General features: G+C 39.0%; 2 long non-coding RNA genes and 1 pseudogene across 5 annotated transcripts; all 3 read left to right on the top strand.

Annotated features, from left to right (window-relative positions):
• Nucleotides 1-343: 343 nt before the first annotated feature.
• LOC310998135 lies at nt 344-3,556 on the top strand. Of its 2 annotated transcripts, XR_014595974.1 has the most exons (5): nt 353-464; nt 1,007-1,123; nt 1,267-1,301; nt 1,705-1,907; nt 1,988-3,556. It is a non-coding gene; the product is annotated as an uncharacterized lncRNA (long non-coding RNA). The 2 variants fall into 2 exon arrangements; XR_014595973.1 differs by having other exon boundaries at nt 344-1,123.
• Nucleotides 3,557-5,767: 2,211 nt separating this feature from the next.
• On the top strand, nt 5,768-6,879 carry LOC310997707 (proteinase-activated receptor 2-like; annotated as a pseudogene). The gene is made up of 3 exons: nt 5,768-5,938; nt 6,072-6,258; nt 6,357-6,879. The product of its transcript is annotated as a proteinase-activated receptor 2-like (transcript).
• Nucleotides 6,880-9,705: 2,826 nt separating this feature from the next.
• Nucleotides 9,706-13,103, top strand: LOC310998133. 2 transcript variants are annotated; one of them, XR_014595971.1, is made up of 4 exons: nt 9,706-9,814; nt 11,403-11,513; nt 11,627-11,829; nt 11,907-13,103. It is a non-coding gene; the product is annotated as an uncharacterized lncRNA (long non-coding RNA). The 2 variants fall into 2 exon arrangements; XR_014595972.1 differs by lacking the exon at nt 9,706-9,814 and adding an exon at nt 10,074-10,187.
• The last annotated feature ends 7,084 nt before the right edge of the window (nt 13,104-20,187 follow it).

Here is a 20,187-nt window from a genome sequence, read left to right as displayed (position 1 = left end):
CCGGCCCTGAGCTGTAGTGTGGGATAATCAAAGAGTAGGTGTTTGTTATACGGTTTTAAGGCACAAAGTGAAATCAAAGAAACACCTGACGCAAAGCAAAACTTTGGTTTAAAATGCGTGTGGCAATCTGTAGATCTGTGCGTTATTTCACCCTGCCTGAGTTCAGGCTCACAGGCTCAGGCTGCCAGGCTGCAGCAGCTGCCTATACCGCTACATACCACTAGTCGGCGCGGAGCACCCAGGGATTTTAAGCGGTTTCATTCAAGTTGTTGCTCTTATGCCCAAGAGTTCCTGCGAAGTTCCGCCTCGTCTAGGCTACTAACTTACTGCCAGTGACGGACTGGGGGGACAGAGGCACAAACATGTAGAGCCGCTGCCAGCTGCTGTCAGTCACTAAAACACCTACTTGAAGGACGCTGCTTTTTGTTCACAGAGACCGAGCTGATTTGGATACAAACGAGCAGGTTCGTAGAGAGATTACTAATAACAACAAGAGGGAAGATGCGGGTGTCGTAAGGAAACATGAAGTGGGAAAAAAACCTCTCCTGAAGAACTTGCCTGAGAAACAACATGTTTTTTTTAAAGATTTCTATTAAGTTTTGTAGTAATTTTGTGACAGTTGTCTATACGTCCAGTAGGCTACTGCGTGTGTGTTTTTTCAACAAGTAGCCTAAATAAATTCCTGTTGTGCATGGGGATGTTAAAATAAAAACAACGGCGGTGTAAAAAAAAAAAGCCAGGGTTATCAACCTTACGCTGCGTAGGCCTACGGTAGCCAACGCATGTAAGTAGGAAAAGTAAGTAGCCTAAGTAAAACTTTATTTATATAGCACCCACCCATCATAGTACGCGTACACAGAGTGCTTCACATTATGGAAAAAACGCATTCAATCACACAAACAGTATAACATTTCCTTGTAATAGACACGGGTATGTGTGTGTGTGTGTGTGTTGAGGCCAACGCAGCCTTTCTGTCCGCTGCTGCTCTTATCTGTCCCTCACAGAGAGAGAGAGAGAGAGAGGGAGAGAGAGGGAGTACACAAGATGCTGCCTCATCGATAACTCTGCGTGTGCACAATAATGCACATGGATGAGACGTGACAGTGGAGCGATTTAAACTTTTGTGAGTTATACATGCTGTTGTAAACATTGCTGCTGTTCTGAAACATGCACAGTAGCAGTCACAGTAGTCATGTCTTGGTTTTGTCACATTTTAGATGTGTAGCTTGTACTTTGCACTTGCACTCAACGTGATTTTTTTTAAAGGACCCGGCCCTAGAAGAAGCGACAACCTTTTTGGGGTAAATTGCAATTGTTCTATTTTTTTAGTATTTATGGAATAAACTGTTATACACTTGGATTGGAAACACGTCTCCTGCCGTCTCAGTATAACGAACTTGTGTTGCCCTTGGTTTAGAATATTCAGTTGATAGTTTTATTCACACCTTTACTCACAGCTTCCTCCATCACACAGGAAACCAGCCATAAAATGTTGTTCACCGAGAGCCTGAGGGTTTTGCAATGGATAAACATCATCGCTGGCATTACCTTAACTCTCGTGGTCTTCTGTTTCCTGTGTTGCACGGTATGTAACACAAGTCCACTTATGCATTAATGGAAATTCTTATGGTGAACTTTTTTTATATGATGTCTAGTGAATAAGAAACATGTTTTCTTTTCTTTTTTCATTCATGTTTCCTGCAGCCTCGAAGGCATCATGTCTCTGTGTTCTTTGTCACAAACCTCCTCATCTTCAATCTGGTGCTGATCTGCTCCTTGATCCCCTTGGCGCTAATAACTGCAGACATGGGAATGGGAGTCCTGTATATACAAGCATTCTCAATGACCGGTTTCTGCTTTGCGTTGATAATCGGTCTCATCTTCAGGATGTGTATCGCAGTGGAAAGGTATCTTATCTGTATATCCAGCATCAATGTGCTGCTGTGATATCATACCCTGATTATAACCTTCTCGTGTTTTCCTGCAGGTACATGATCATCGCCCACCCAACCTACATCAGAGGAACTCTGACCTCTGTTCTGGCTTGTGTTGCGCCGTGGGTCCTTTGTTTTCTCATGTTTTATATTTTTTTCGCCTTCATGCACCTAGCTTCCATCTACCTCAACGTGCTCCTCATCCTCCTACCAATACTTCTCTCTGTCATCTTTGTGGTTTTGACTTTCGTCGCTCTGCCTGCTGCCACCTCTGTGGCCATTGAGGAAAAACGAAGAACTGTGGGAGTTTTAGTTCTGTTGCTGGTTGATAACTTTCTGCTGATCATTTCAGTCTTCATTTCCTTTATTAATTCCTTTGAATCTGTAGCACTCTTTTTTTTCTGTTCACTGTTTTTGTGGACTTGACTCTGTCTGTTTTAATGTTTAAAGGGCCAGTTGACAAGTTTCTGGCACGCATGTGCTATTGCATCACGGACAACAGTGTTACAACCAACCAACCAAGTTTAGAGAATGGGGGCGGCGGGGTTGTTTTAGATGTGATATAAAAAAGATAATTTGTCATTATGGCACTTCTTTTTAACAAGTCTTAACAAATCTTTAACATTTTAACGTTTGTATCAAAAATGCCTCTTAACCCAACTAATTTCTAGAGATACCCAGGTGCTACGTTTGAGGACTGGCGATTCTCTGACCATAAAAATCGGAAAGGTCAGGCCTTACCTCACGGCTGTTGGTACAGCCCATGGTTGTCTCTCACCTTGACCACTGCCTACCTTGTTCTACCTGGTCCAAATAGATCATGTCCACCTAATCAATTTCAAGCCACTAAAGCTGCCTTCAAAGTAACCTTTTTGAGTTCAAGTACGTGGGAGCACACCCCATCTACTGGAACTCAATCATGCAGACTTAAACTCACTGTTAGCCACTGGGTGTTTCTCAAGAACGTCTTCTGGCTTTGATGCAGACTGTTTTGGTCTGTGGTTTCTCCGATGGTGGAACAAGTGACTGAACACATCATCATCACATCTAACACTCAAAACATGTCTTAATAGCACTTAGTATCCACTTTCGATGATCTTCTTTACCCAACCTCTTTGCACTAACTGTAGATGAAAGAAGTAAAGTACTTACAAGCCCCTGCATTGAAGCTTTAGCATTGTCTCTCAAATCATGTTGGATAAAAATGTCTGCCAAATTATTACATGTAAATGTATATACTTTGCATGTCAATTCAAATATAAATATATATTATTTTCTATCAGTTACATGTGATTACTTCAGTCTGTCTGTCTTTTTCACCATGAACAGTGTGACCTTTTTGTGGACGATGGATCCAATATCAGACGTTATGTTGACACTACATTTTCTCGGCTCTATTTGATTAATAATTGTGTCCTTATCAGCAAAATGAATATGAGATAATAACAGAACGTTACGAGTTGTTTTGTCAGGTAAATTCATGCAAAACCGCTGATGCGCGTTGCGTTCAGGGACAGTTTTTCAGCAAGCAGACTCTGTATTCACCTCGAAAACGGCTCAGTTTCGCAACGTTCTGTCATTATCTCATAGCGTGGTGAATGTGAAGGTCACAACTTGTCCACCAGAGCGTTTTGGAGTTGTTGGATTGTGTATTTGATGAGTTTGATGTGGGAAACCAAGAAATCCCATGAGCCTCCGTAGCGTAGCTCTGAGCAGCTCACGGCTCCGCTCCACCATTCTAAAAATAGTTTACGCCAACAATTAAAGGTAACGAACATACTGCTATGACTATAGCGATTATGGCAATGGGCCAATTTGCCAAAATGTTGAACTATCCCTTTAAAAGTTCATGTATATCATTATTACACTTAAGTCAGGAAAGCAAAGTTTATATCACTTTAATAAACTGAGACAATCAGCAGCAAAGTTTATTTTGATTTGATTGATTGATGACCACTCTGTCATTATAACAACAACTCTCTTATTCTTACATCTTCATATTGTCTGTTTTATACATTTTAACATTGCTCTTGTTACTAATGTCCAACCAAAGTTAATTTTTTTTGTTTCAATTCTTTATTCATAATTTCTAAATAAAAACATATTATTTGTTTACTTTTTGTAAACGTATTTTTTGTATGAAAACAAGAACAAGAACCAAGAGACAGACAGAAGACTGCTGGGTTTACAGGGGCAGAGATGAATGAAGGTGGTTTGAGGGAATCCAAGTTGATACCGGGGAATCAGTCCAAGATGCTTCTGACGTTTCAACAAGACATTTAATTGTGGCTTCATCTGCTGTGCTGCACTGTGACAGCTTCAAGAAATACATTAAACATTCTGTTCAAAGTTCATGTGTATCATTATTGAACTTTAGACTGAAAAGTAGAACGTATATCACTTTAATTAGCTGAGATAATCTGCAGCATGGCCACCGTGCTAATATTACCTCAGCTCTCTCAGACTTAAATCTTTTTCTGTTTTCTGCAGGTTCAACTTTCTCCTGATTATAAATAATGTCTAACCAGAATTGCATTTTTGTTTGTAAGTTCTTCATTGTTATTTCCTATGAACATACTGTCTGTTTATCTTTATTAATTGTAAATTTGAACATCTTTGGAAACCTCTTTACCCACCACAACTTTCTAATAACATTTCTCCCACTTGCAGGTTGTCATTTGGGCACTTTTAAATTATGTAATGCATATTTTCAACAAAAGTAATAGGAAAAAATGAATACAGAGATGCCATGCACACATGTTTTACATCCGGCAGTAAAAAAGTGAAACACTTCACTTCGTGAGAAGCAGAGATGAAGCAGAGATTAGATGAAGAACCTCCTTCGTGGTATATATTGCAGAGTTACTGCATAGATGTGACCAGACTGATGAGAAATCATGAAATAAACATCCAGGTTATTTTCCACCAGCTTTCAAAGGTAAACTTTCTGCTGCATTATTTCTCTTAATCTATGTCTAACATAATTCAGAAAAAAACAGTTAAGTTATTTATACATGGACCTGGACTGTTGATGTAAATTAATATACAGTTATATTTTTTGTTTGATATTTTCAGTTTTTCCTCTCTCTTGCCTCATGTTTTTGAGATTTGGGCTAATTTTAATTTTTTTTTTTTTTTTTTTTTACACTGTACTACAGTTGTACTGTGTGGAAAATTGGTAGGTAATCAATGTGTAGCTATCAGGAACTAATGTAATATTAATACTAAACATTTTATCAAATTACTTTATTACACCTATCACAGGATGTGTGTGTGGGGATATCCTGAAACAGTGAAAATATAGCCAATGTAGACAAAGCCTAAAATTTTACTATACTTTTGACTAATGATTAACTTTATAACCAACATTAGAATTTCAATAGTGATTAGGATTTGGAAGTAGAGGTTGGTAATATTCACCATTGTGAAACATAAAACACATCAGCAGACACTCAAGATTGAGTGGAGATGCTCACAAGATTAAGATGGCTGATTCAGAGCAGTCGCTGCGACCAACAAGACAGATTTTAACAAGATGGTGGTAAAGAGAGGAAACAACAGGTTGCTACGGATTACGATGACCCCGAGGGCTCAACACACTGCAGCATGCAAACAAAATCATCAATTTGACAACACACGTCACAAGGAGGAGGGAGAATGTGAATTTCTTTGTTTACGAAGAAGATAATTTTATTTCCACCATCTCAAATGAAGTGAATCCAAACGACTGTGTGAGCAGCAGTTCACAGCTTTAGCATCATCACTGAACAGTATGAAGTAAACATCAAGAAAAAACTTGTTTTACTGTCAAACAACAGGTTTCACACTGAACAATGGAAGATTTCTATAACACCTATGAAAGCTACAATGACAGCAATATCGAGTACAACTTTGAAAGCAACATGCCTCGAAGATATGAGGACTTCATTGATGTGGTGTTGTGCATCATCATCAGTATCGGCCTCCCACTGACCCTAGTGGCCATCTATGGACTTTACTCTCAGGTGAGAACTCAGTTCATGACTGAGGAAGAGTTTGATGACAAATTCATATGAGTGCAGTTTTCAGCAGAACAAGATAAAAACATGTCATCAGTTTCCAACCACTGTGTTTACTCTTCTCAATGTTTTCCTGCAGGTCAGAAAGGATCACGTGGCTCCGATCTACATCATCAACCTTCTCATTTCTGACATCGTTCAGCTCTGCTCCATGATCTCGTTTGTGGCAAAACCTCAGAATTTAATCATTACAATCTTCAATGGAATTTATGCACATAGCCTGATGGCCGCAGCGTTTGCTTCATGGTGTGTGTTTCCCTGGAAAGGTAGCTATAGCTGTGTGTAGCTTTTCTCTGTCTGAACATTTTATTTCATCATAATTCAGATGCTCCACAAAGACGATGTGTGTGTCTGTCTATTACAGGTATTTGGTCGTCGCCTGGCCGCTGTGGTACCACTTCAGAAGAAACATCAAGACCTCTGTGGTGTTCTCTGTCATGGTCTGGGTCTTTATTCTAGTCTTAATATTTGTTATATCCTTCAGTTTTGGAAATCATCTTGAGGCCATGGAAATCATCTATGCTGTCCTCCTCCTCCTCCCCCCTTTCCCTCTGTTCATATTCTTCCTGTTTGGGACCATTAAAGCTCTGTCTGCAGCCATCAGTGTCCCTCCTGATGAAAAACGCCGAATTGTGGCCATTTTGGTTTTGGTGCTACTCATTTACACATTGTTGTTCTTGCCTGTCACCATTGGTTTCCTTGCAAAAGCATCAAGGAATCGTTTTACCTTCACTGTTTCAGTGACTTTCCTGAGGTTCAGTCCTCTTGCAGACTTGTTTCTCTATGTTTTCAGCAGGAAAGGAGCTGCAGACAAGTTTTTGGCCTGTGTGTGTCGTTGCAGGATGAACAGTGACAGAGATATCAGAATGAATGATATCAACTTATAGACAGTCACTCCATGTAGACAGAGAAAGAAGGAGAAATAGAAAAATTGAGGAAGAAATGTCTAACTACATATTCACTGAGCACACAAAGTTTTGTTTTCTCTTCATGTCTATTAAAAGTTGATGCTTTGTTATATTATCAAGTAGCCGAGAGATAATCTGCAGCATGATCGCTGCCATTATAACCACATCTCTCATTTTTACATATTTGTCCGTTTTATGCTTGTTTAACTTTTGCACAATTATAGTTTACAACAGTACTGTAGTATTTGTTGTAAGTACTTTCTACATTATTTTTGATAAACAAAACAATATGTAACTTATTTATATTTGTTCATTGTCAATTTGAGCACCTTTGGTATCATCATTTCTCACAAATCCTTTCTGAAAATATTTGTCTCAGATAAATCTAAAAATTTAATTTAATTAAGCTTTATATGACTACAATAAAAACAACAGAGGGAGACAAAGACACAGAGAAGCAAAGCGCCTACAGTTTATAGCAAGTTAATAGTTTCTAACATGAATGTGACTCCCAGCATAATAAATTAATAATAATAATACATTTTTACCTCTAATGCACTTTTCATAAAACAAATCTCAAAGTGCTTCAAATTAAAATCTGTGCATATACACATAAAATCAGCAGTGATATGCTCTTTTAAAAAGGTGGGTTTTTAGGTAATGTCCACAGCAGTGCCCTCTGGTGGTCTGGGAGGCCACTCCAGAGGGGGGGGCAGCAGAGCAGAAAGCCCACTCCCGAAGCGTGTGCCCCTTGGAGTGTGTGGGGGCATCAATGTGTTGCTGCAGATTTGAACAGTCAAGTGGGTGGAGGAGCTCAGCAGCAGAGTGACATGAGGGGGTATCTACATGAATGTTAAAGCAGAAGTAAGCAATCCGGTCGTTTTGGCTAATGCTGCGTTCCAGGTAGGCTTTTGAAACCGTAAATTACAGCTTCAAGTCACGACTTACGACTTTGTAGCGTTCCAGGCAAACCACTCATGTTTTTCCGACCTGTTTTACCTGTGAAAGTCATTACAGTATAACCGCCACTCGTAACTTCCGACCCGTGAACTCGTACCAGATTGAACTGGTATGACTTCACAGGTCGGAAAAACACGAGTTACGGGTTGCCTTGAACGCACCATAACATCTTGTCAGCGGATGGAGTTAGCAGCCCCCGCCCTCGTCATGGATCTATTGGTCCTCGCCCCTACGTCACCACATTCAGGCGCATCCCTTGGCTGCACACACAGCCCTTCATGCCGTTCTCTCTCCTCATTGGATAAAACTTGTAGGATACGATAAATGTTTTCTCCTCGGCTCAGAGCAGAGCAGAGTGACTGAAAGACCTGTGTTTCGGTCCAAACACTCTATGTAAGTGATTGCTGTCGGACGATATAACTATTTAAGACTTATATTAACACAAAAAATATCGCTTACTTCTGCTTTAAGGTCAGGGGGGCAAGATTAATTTAGGGCAGAAAATACTTCTGGCTCATGCCACGTTTCACTAAGGAAAGGAGACAGGAGATCCAATCTTTTTTTAAAGGGTATAATCCTGTACCTTTTTTGACAGGGACTGTGTATAGTTAAATTTTGATTAGTGGAGGGACAGCAAACAGGTCTCTGTAGCGGGTGTAGTACAGTCCAGTCTGCTCCGTGTTGAATTCACTAGAAAACTACATTCAGGGAACCATAAAAAAATAAAAAATAAAAATGTCGCAATACATTTTTTCTTTTTCTGACCCTAACTAAGAACTCTTATTGCCTAAACCTGATGACTTGAAAAACCCCACCTCTTCCTGAGAGGCAGAGATAAGAAGCAGCAGAAATCCCATGACAAATCGCCTTCATGACACAAGTTGCAATTTTTTTTGTTGCATTAGACAAGACCAGACTGATACAAACGAGAAAACTGTCAAGAGGAATATCCAGGTTGTTTTCCACCAGCTTTCAAAGGTAAAGTTTGTTTCACAAAATTTCTCTCCACCATCATTTTGGTCCTTGTCGAAAGGTATAACACGGACCTCTGGTATCTCTCTTTTCTTTTCATAAAGCTCAGTCCTCTTGCAGATTTATTTTTGTATATTTTATTAAGGAAAGGAGCCACAGACAAGTTTTTGGCCTCAGTGTGTTGTTGCAGGATGGACAGTGACACTGATACCAGCAGACCAGCAGCATAAATGACCACAGGTTGTTAGGCAGAGAGACAGAAGGAGGAAAAAATCAGAGGAAGTAAAGGAGGCACATAAGACCATAACCGGCTTGAAAAGAAGCAATGAATTCAGTTATCCTCCCTTGCCTTCATTTAATCTTCTAATCCTGCCCTTTAACCGGATATGATCTATTTTAATGTAATCTGTGCTTGTAAGGAAAAACCTCCAAGAGTGTATTTTCCCAATACACTGCTATTATGTTTTCATTCTCTATATGCTTTTACTAATATTTTTAATGCATTTTCTCTGTAAAGCACATTGAATGACCTTTGTGTAACATAATACTGTATAATATACACATATTTTTTTGCTTTTCCTTTTCTAAATTGCCGTTGTTGATTAAATGATTGAATTTCTTGAGGAGACATTTGATCATGTTGGAAATCAGTCCTTTCTCGCTCTTGCCATAATGCATAGTATATGCGCGCACAGCAAAACGTGAGGGCTGGCTTGACGTTAGTAATGTTTCAAGGGTGAAATTACCAACAGGAAGTCGCTCTGAGGAGGGGTATCTTAACGGCCGGTGGGTTTTCTTGATACGCACACGATTACATGAGTTTCTGCGAAGTTCCGCCTCGTCTACAAACTTATTGTCAGTGACGGACTGGAGGAGGAGAGACGCACAAACATGTGGAGCCGCTGCCAGCTGCTGTCAGTCACTAAACAACTACTCGAAGGACGCTGCCGTTCGTTCAGCTGATTTGGATACAAACGAGCAGGTTTGTAGAGATTTCTGTTGGATTAATAACAACAAGAGGGAAGATGCGGCTCTCCCAGTCCCTCCTGAAGAACTTGCCTGAGAAACAACATGGTTTTTTGAGATTTCTAGTAATTTGTAGTAATTTTGTGACAGTTGTCTATACTTTCAGTACTGCGTGTGTGTTTTTTTAACAAGTAAATAAATTCCTGTTGTGCTTGAGGATGTTAAAAAACAACAACGGCGTAACGGTGTAAAAAAAAAAAAAGCATTTCCTTGTATTAGACACTGTATAATGTGTGTGTGTTGAGCCCAACGCAGCCTCTCTGTCCGCTGCTGCTCTTATCTGTCTCTGAGGGGCGGAGAGACGGGACAGTGGAGCGACTTAAACTTTTGTGAGTTATACATCCACCAACATCACTTCCTTGTGGTGCTGACACTTACAGTATTCAATGAGCTTAAATACGATTATGTTTCAGAAAAGCGCCCATTTGTGACTATAAGTCTATTGTGACATTGCTGTTGTAACATTGCTGCTGTTCTGAAACATGCACAGAAGCAATCACAGTAGTCATTTCTTGGTATGTCACATTTTAGATTTTGCACTTTCACTCACGTGATTTTTTTTCTGCAAGACATGTTAATGTGCACCTAATACCATATTGGCCTTGGTTGGGAAATTGGTCCAGCGTGTTGACTGCAGTCCTGAAGGCGAGCAGGCCTTCTCTAATAGTAATAGTAAATTTAATTTAAAGCAGAAGTAAGTGATATATTTGTGTTAATATAAGTCTTAAATAGTTATATCTTCCGACAGCAATCACTTACATAGAGTGTTTGGACCGAAACACGGGTCTCTCAGTCACTCTGCTCTGCTCTGAGCCGAGGAGAAAACTTTTCTCGTATCCTACAGTTTTTATCCAATGAGGAGAGAGAACGGCATGCAGGGCTGTGTGTGCAGCCAAGGGATGCGCCTGAATGTGGTGACGTAGGGACGAGGACTGTTATGGTGCGTTCAAGGCAGCCCGTAACTCGTGTTTTTCCAACCTGTGAAGTCATACCAGTTCGATCTGGTACGAGTTCACGGGTCGGAAGTTACGAGTGGCCGTTATAGTGACTTTCACAGGTAAAACAGGTCAGAAAAACACGAGTGGGTTGCCTGGAACGCTACAAAATCGTAAGTTGTGACATGAAGCTGTAATTTACGGTTTCAAAAGCCTGCCTGGAACGCAGCATTAGCCAAAACGAACGGATCGCTTACTTCTGCTTTAATTTTATTTATTTATTTTGATATGAAGGCCTGAAAAAAAAACGCACATACTGCCCTTTTATGATGTTGAGCCCCTGCCCCTCTATAGTCATGTACGTCCCTGACTTTAACCATAAAGGCCCCGGCCCTAGAAGAAGCCCTGTTCTTTTCTACGATGCTGATTAATGTCAACAACCTTTGGGGTAAATTGCAATTGTTTTTTGGAATAAACTGTTATACACTTGGATTGGAAACACATCTCCTGCCATCTCAGTATAACGAACTTGTGTTGCCCCAATTGGTTTAGAATATTCAGTTGATTGTTTTATTCACACCTTTACTCACAGCTTCTTCCATCACACAGGAAACCAGCCATAAAATGTTGTTCACCGAGAGCCAGAAGGTTTTGCAATGGATAAACATCATCGCTGGCATTACCCTAACTCTCGTGGTCTTCTGTTTCCTGTGTTGCACGGTATGTAACACAAGTCCACTTATGCATTAATGGAAATTCTTATGGTGAACTTTTTTTATATGATGTCTAGTGAATAAGAAACATGTTTTCTTTTCTTTTTTTGTTTCCTGCAGCCTCGAAGGCATCGTGTCTCTGTGCTCTTTATGACAAACCTCCTCATGTCCAATCTGGTGCTGATCTGCTCCTTGATCCCCTTGGAGCTGGCGACTGGAGACACTGGAGTGGGAGGCGCATATATAATATTAGTCACAATGATTGGTTTCCTCTATGGGATGATGATCAGTCTCATCTTCAGGATGTGTATCGCAGTGGAAAGGTATCTTATCTGTGTATCCAGCATCAATGTGCACTGCTGTGATATCCTGAATATAACCTTCTCCTCTTTTCCTGCAGGTACATGATCATCGCCCACCCAACCTACATCAGAGGAACTCTGACCTCTGTTCTGGCCTGTGTCGCGCCCTGGGTTCTTTGTGTTCTCATGTTTTATATTATTCTCGCCATGTACCTAGCTTCCATCTACCTCGTCATGCTCCTCATCCTCCTACCAATACTTCTCTCTGTCATCTTTGTGGTTTTGACCTTTGTTGCTCTGCCTGCTGCCACCTCTGTGGCCATTGAGGAAAAACGAAGAACTGTGGGAGTTTTAGTTCTGTTGCTGGTTGATAACTTTCTGCTGATCATTTCAGCGTTAATTCTCTTTATTTATTTCCTTGAATCTGTAGCATTCGTGTTTTTGGTTCTGTTCACTGTTTTTGTGGACTTGACTCTGTCTGTTTTAATGTTTAAAGGGCCAGTTGACAAGTTTCTGGCACGCCTGTGCTATTGCATGACGGACAAAAGTGTTACAACCCACCAACCAAGTTTAGAGAATGGGGGCGGGGGGGTTGTTTTAGATGTGATATAAAAAAGATAATTTGTCATTATGGCTCTTCTTTTTAACAAGTCTTAACAGATCTTTAACATTGTAACTTTGGTATCAAAAATGCCTCTTCACCCAACTAATTTATAGAGATACCCAGGTGTTACATTTGCGGACTGGCAATGATCATTCTCTGACCATAAAAAGAAAAATGTTCATGCCGGTACCACCCACCACAGCACCTTCATATATACCTGTGCTGTCAAAACGGTAGAATTTATGCAAATGTATGCAAATTTTATCATGTTAGAAAACAATTTCAAAAAACTTGTAATACATTTTTTGTTTGTCTGATTGTAAGTAATCAACTGGGTAATTTTCATGGAGATATCTAAATGTATTTTTTTTTACCCTATTCACGTGAGAAAAATAATTAATAGGCATATGCATGCGCTATATATTGGTCTTTTTTGAAACTTTCCCCTAATGGGATTCTTCAGGGCTTTTTTCCCCTCACTCAGGACATGTTGAGGATACAAAATCAGTTGAGTTTGCTTCTGTTGCAATTTGTTCAAGGTTGGCCCCCATTTTGGCTTAAAATTACTGGACTATCTGTACTCAACCTCTTTGCACTAACTGTAGATGAAAGAAGTAAAGTACTTACAAGCCCCTGCATTGAAGCTTTAGCATTGTCTCTCAAATCATGTTGGATAAAAATGTCTCCCAAATTATTATATGTAAATGTATATACTTTGCATGTCAATTCAAATATAAACATATATTATTTTCTATCAGTTACATGTGATTACTTCATTCATTCTGTCTGTGTTTTTCACCATGAACAGTGTGACCTTTTTGTGGATGATGGATCCTATATCAGACGTTATGTTGACACCACATTTGCTCGGCTCTATTTGATTAATAATTGTGTCCTCATCAGCAAAATTACTGTCATCAGTGTTATGTGAAAGGTTGACTGACATTTTGTGAACTATATAACCTGATAAGAAAGCGTGAAAACATTACAATAACTACAACTGTAATTATAAAATTAAATGGGTTTATACTTTGTTAATACCAAAACTGCAATAGATAATTTAAGTTGTAAGATTCATAAAAACCCTTAATCCTCTAATTTTCTTAATGAATTTGAAGTCTGAGAGTTAAAATTTTAAAATTAAAACACAAGAAATTTCTCACAAGACTTGTTGAAATCAATTATCTCAAGAGGAAGTTGGGCTACGCAAGAACGTCACAAAAGCAGAAGACGGTTTGTACATGATGGTGCATACAACCAGTGTTGGGAAATTTCACTTTCTAGATTAAAGTTCAAAGTTCAGTTCACATATTTTAAAATGAACTAGTTCAGTTCATATAGTTCATAATTCAAAAATTTGAAATAAGTTCACAGTTACAAAACAGACCTAGTTCATAGTTCTTTTTTCTTTTCTTTTTATTCCCAATATGTTGCTACAAGCTATTATTTTTCAAAATGATTGCTTCAGCCCATATAAAACCACAGAAGCAATTATTTTAGCAGTTTTAACCAGTATTAGTTATAGTTACTACTTTACTTTCTCCAAAAAGTAACTGAGTTACAACGTGATGAAAGTAATTACCAGGAAAAGTAACTACTATTTTATAAAATTCTCAAATATGTCAAATTACTTGGACGACTTGGACTAACCCCCGTTTATCTTTTAGTATTCCTCCATACAGACACTCTGCCTCCTCCATGCGCCACTGATCCAAACAGCTGATAGGTGTTGCCAGATTGGGTGGTTTTTCAGCGACATGTTAACGCCTGTTTACAGTGTGTTGTAACTGGGGTTTTTCCCAGAAGGCTCTATGGAAATCTGGCACACTCCTGAACAAAGTCATACTGTGAGAGAGCGCCGTTCACAAACGCCAGAATGAACGCGTTCACAACAAGGTTCATCAAGTGGAAATACGTTCAGTTCACGTTCGCCCAAAATGATTTCAGGTTTTTTTTGTTTTGCTTTCTTTTTTTAATCTCACCTTTTTCCATTTATTTATTTAGTGTTGTTATCATTACTACGACTATTATTTTTTACTATCATCATCTTCCCTTATCTTCATTTTTTTCTTCTTTTATTGTTATTTCTCTGTTAATATGTTAATATTATTTCTTTACTTTGTTTAAATTATTTGTTAGGTCAAGATGAGGTCATGTTATAAGCCTTTCGGGTTTCTGGCCTCACCTGCACATTTTTTCGTATCTTCCTCCCTATTAAGAGAGAGAAGTCAATGTATTTGTTTTATTTCATATGTGCAAGTCCCAGCTGGGGCCCAGGCCTCCGGTTCAGCTTCACCACCACCAGTTTTGTTCAGGCAGTCGGCCACGTTGTCGGGCATCCCTTCCCCCTGCTGATCTTCTTCTCCGCTGGGACCCTCAGAGCCCTGTCTGCCGCCACCTCTGTCCATCTTAAAGAAAAACTGCGAATGGTTGCAACTTTAGTCCTGGTGCTGCTGAAATACATAGGCTACTGCTCTTCCTGTCGTGCCAATGTTTACCTCACATGGTCCGTGATTCACACCTGTACTTATCGTTCCTCCAGTTGAGTCCTCTTGCAGACTTGGTTCTGTATGTTTTCATGAGGAAAGGGACTGCAGACAGGCTGCTGGCCTCCCTGCATTGTTGCAGGATGATGTACTTGCCATGAACCAAAAGGCCACTGAAGAAATCTGCACTAGTGGTGAGTCATCTGGACAAGCAAGTTCTGCAGTGTTTGACCAATTAAAGATGAATGAGAATGACAAAATGGAAGTGAACTGATCTAAAAATGACTCCCTTGACATAAAAATGACTTCCTTGTGCCATGTGCACAAAATTTAAAATGTATGTCCATTTTTGGATCTGTAAGCAACACACTTCTAAAACTACAGTACTTAAAAAAAATTCTGTAACATTATTTACTGTTTCCTCAAAATTATATAGGCCTTTTATTTTTTGAGTTCTTTCGAAATCTAAGACAATTTGAATAAAATTTCCATTTGCCAGCCACAGCCTGTTCTCATGTGATCATGAACTGATGTCTTTAACTAACTTTTTAAGACAAGGTAATAATGATTATCACACTGTTCATGCCGGTAACAGCCTGGTGGGTGTTGAGTTTTCCTGACATTGTTTGACCTTAGACAAAGCCCCAGGTCAATTTGAGGTCATTCATTATATGGTTATTTTAACCAGTTGCATTTGATACACAGTAGGGGGCCACAGAGGCACAATTATGATTATCTGTATCAGTATTTGCGTTCAGACTCCAGTCTCCTGTTGATGTGTTGTAATACCAGAAGCTAAGATGCCATTTAGAATAATGTCAAGCTTATCATGGCAAAGAGCTAGTCATGGTCCCCACAGGTAGAAGAAAAAAGGTCAGACAACATGTCATAAATGTGGAACATGTCTCTGCAAAACTGTTGTTTTTAGTTTAACCAGAGTTTTCCTCATCAAGCCTCTTATTTCCAACCTTATCCTACTCCACATGATGGTTGAAGTGAACAACCTGATGAACCGTTGACTTTTTTTGTCTGATGGTGACGGTCTGTTTCATGATGTGTTTCGTGTATGTCTGACTACTTCATATATGCTTCGTATAGTGTTATATATTATGTAAGTGAAATGCAGATGAAAGCATAAGGTTTTGTTTTTGCAAGTCAAACAGTTATGAACCAATACAAAGAAGTATTGAACTTACTATACACAGTTTTCCTACATATTTGCATGGATAATCACATTGTTTTCCTTAGAGGTAGACACCATGTCATGTCACCAGGAACTGAATTACACATTATTAGACTGTGTGGATGGAGAGGAGAAGCCACAGACTCTGCTAAAAGAAACTCATCCAGGTTGTGATCCAGCAACTTCCAAAGGTAACGTTTCTGTCACTTATGTCACTTTATTCATAACCTTCAGAACTGTTAAGTCATTGACATGTAACAAGGGGACTGGACTGTAGCTGTACAGTCATCAACAGTTTATGTTTTTTTCCCCCCATTTGTCTTAAAGACCAGTGAACTGAGGTTGGTGCTAAAATGCTGGATAAATATAAGATTGATCCTGGATTATAGCTGGTCTCTATTTGTGTGAACAGCATTATTATCCGCTTTTGTGTAATCATTGATTACTTTGAGGTGGTTATTAAAAAACCCGCTTGTCTCATGTTGAAGACTGTACCGTAGTTTAAAGTAGCTAAACATTTATTTATGTGGCTCCTCTGACAGAGGGAAAATGATAACAAAGTGTTTCACATGAAAATGCAAATCCTTCAAAACAAAAATAAAGCAATGACGTGCACATACAGAGGAAAAAAAATAAAAGATTCACCTCACAGCTTTAGTATTATCACTGAACGATATGAAGTCTACATTAAAATACATGCTCTTCTCTATAACAACAGATTTTATAGAAAGATGGAAGATTCCTACATTAACAACATCTCAGTGGACAAAAGTTACAATAACACTACTGACAACACTGGAAAAGGTATATCCACAGGAGACGTGGTGACGTGCATCATCATCAGTATCTGCCTGCCACTGACCCTAGTGGCCATCCATGGACTTTACTCTCAGGTGAGAATTCAATTCATGACTGAGGAGGAGTTAGATTTGATTTAATTAGATGCAGTTCTCAGCAGAACAACATTTAAAAAAACAACAACATTTTATCAGCTCACAACATGTTTCCAACCACTGTGTTTACTGGACTGGTTTCCTGCAGGTCAGAAAGGATCACATGGTTCCAATCTACATCATCAACCTTCTCATTTCTGACATCATTCAACTCTGCTCCCTGATTGTTTTTGTGTCAAAACCTGAGAATTTCATCATCAGAGAAATCCCTCGTTTTACTTGCTATGTTGGTCTGATGGTCAGCGTTTTCTTCATGACGTGTGTCGCCCTGGAAAGGTAGCTATCAGTCTACTCAGTGTGTGTGTAGCTTTTTTCTGTCTGAACATTTTATTTCATCATAATTCAGATGCTCCACAAAGACGATCTGTGTGTCTGTGTATTACAGGTATCTGGTCGTCGCCTGGCCGCTGTGGTACCGCTTCAGAAGAAACATCAAGACCTCTGTTGTGATCTGTGTCGTGGCCTGGGTCTTTTTTCTAGTCTTTGGCTTTGTTATCTATTTCACGAAGAGTTATGATTACAGACAAATCATCTATGCTGCCCTTCTCCTTCTCCCCCTCCCTCTGTTCATATTCTTCCTGTTTGGGACCATTAAAGCTCTGTCTGCAGCCATCAGTGTCCCTCCTGATGAAAAACGCAGAATTGTGGCCATTTTGGTTTTGGTGCTACTTATTTACGCACTGTTGTTCCTGCCCAGCATCATTTGCTTCCTTGTAGGAGAAGAAAGAAGTGATGCTACATTCTGGTTTGTCGCTAACCTTTTGCCAAGGTTCAGTTCTCTTGCAGACTTGTTTCTGTATATTTTCTGTAGGAAAGGAGCTGTGGACCAGCTTTTGGCCTTTGTGTGTCGTTGCAGGATGAACAGTGACAGTGACATCAGCAGAACAACAGCATGATTGATTGAACATTAGCTCCAGTTAATGGAGAAAAGACAGACAATGTCGTCTTCTGGCTTTGATTTCTGTCAAATTGTGGGTTCACCTACTGTGTCACTGTGAAAGTAAGAAAATGTACATGAAAACTCTCTCTTTTTTATATCTGTATTTTGACTGTTTTCTGTTGTCTGAAAGACAATAAAAATTGATTACACACAAAAAACTTTTTCCCAGTAAAAAATGGTGTCCAAGACGTAAAGTTTACGTATAAGCCTTTGAGCAGATGCATCAGCTTTCTTGTGTTTTGAAATACATTTTTCTTTTTTTAATAAATCAGATCTTATTTAGGTACATTAGGCCTACTGTTAAACTATTCAATGGTAAATATGAGAGGTGCTTTTTTATTTTTATTTTATTTTTATTTTTTTACAAAGACTGGAAGAGGCTAAACTGTCCAATCAACAAGGTAAATATTTTTCTATGAACTTGTCGCTAATATGGACAGAGTTTAAAAGCCTATACCCCATTTTGACAGTTAATGAAATGCAATAATGTTGCTGACAGACTCGCGTTACATTGTTGTTTAATTAAATATATAAATCTATGACAAAGCCGTTTCTTCCAAAAATGTCTGCATGATTTTATTTTGAAGTTTCTTGTGTGCACTTCCTGCCTGACAGTGGAGGTCTGCAGCCACACCCACTTGAATATATTACACAGATTATCATTTTTGACTCAAACCTAAATAGCAATTTTTTTGGTAATTTCTTTGGTATCTGTTTCTAAACTATTTTCATGAATAATCTGTGTCATAATGCTGCTGAATAAAGCAGTACATAGTGTGGCATAATGAGGTGAATTGTCAAGGAAAATGGTGAAAAGTTGAGCAGGGAAGCAAAACTTGTGAATAATAAAAATCCTCATTGGCACTGTGATACTGCTTCAGCAATTCTGCAAGTTAAAATCAAAACTAGTTTTCATGTGTCTGTTTTTAAGCCACTGCTAGAATGTTTGTCCAAATCATGTTCTCACGGATAACATCTGTATATATTATTATACTGTACCACAAAAGGAAATTGTTGGTGACCCGAGTACCTTCCTGTTTCTCAGTTATTTCTCAGTAAGCATACATTTAAAGTAAATTGTTGCATTAGACAAGAGTGCCACAGATGAGAAAACAGTCAAGAGGCATAATCCAGGTTGTTTTCCACCAGCTTTCAAAGGTAAATAATATGCATTATTTGTCTTAATCTATTTATAACCTCATTTGCTCTGACTGTAGGTGGACAGTAATCTACAGTTACTGTCTTTTTTCCTCTCTCTTGCCTTTCTTGATAAAGTAACTTTATAAAATGTATCATCAAAGTCATGCACCCATGTCTTTTCATAGACATAGTGGCAGAAATCAAATTATCAGTAACCACTTTTATGACGTATGAAGCAACATTTTTGCATCAAACACTTATACACTACAGACTCTAAAAGGAACAGCTTTAAAAGGGAAAAAAAAGTGTCACATTATTCACTACATATACTGCAAAACTGTAAACAGATTCATAGGAATTGGACTTTAGCTGTACTTTCATCTCAACTTATATTTAGTTTTGGTTTCTTCCCCCGAGTTTCAATAAAATAAGAATAACTTGTGTGTAGTATCATATTTGTGTTGTGTTTAGTGTTATCTCTGACACATCTGTGTCAGCTTTCCGTCTATGGATGACAACATTATGTTTCATATTTATCTTTCTTCATTTATTTACGGGGTGGGGTGGTTAGCAGTTAAGCTGAAGAAAAGTTTTTGGCCTGTGTGTTTCGTTACAGGATGAACAGTGACAGAGATAACCAACACGTTCTCACTCCCAGTGCGTCAACAGCCTGACGAACGGTCACTGTCCCTCATCGTCACATGCCTGACTCATTAGGTGCCCGTTTTTCGTCAGGTTTTGACGCGCTCGACTTTCAGTTGATTCCAATGCAATCCCCTTCGCGGCGATATGTGACGCTCAGAGCGTTTTTTTTTTTACTTTTCCTTAAAGCTTTATTGAACCTGATGCTGCTGTGTCTGATGTAGCTTTCGGCAAGGACATCCTTTCGGTTATTTATTTATTTATTTAGTGATCATGGTGTTTGGCAGAATAATCAATCAATAAATAAATAAATTACGTCCGTGTTGGAAGCTACGTCAGACCAAAGGGGGTTGTGGATTCTACAGGTGAAGACCACTTCCGCGTTCAAAAAGCTGCTCTGTTTAATCAATATTCTGAAGAAAGATCTGATT

The sequence above is a fragment of the Trachurus trachurus genome, assembly GCF_905171665.1.
Source record: "Trachurus trachurus genome assembly, chromosome: 15".
NCBI classification, from domain to species: domain Eukaryota; kingdom Metazoa; phylum Chordata; class Actinopteri; order Carangiformes; family Carangidae; genus Trachurus; species Trachurus trachurus.
This window is presented reverse-complemented; position numbering and strand designations above follow the sequence as displayed.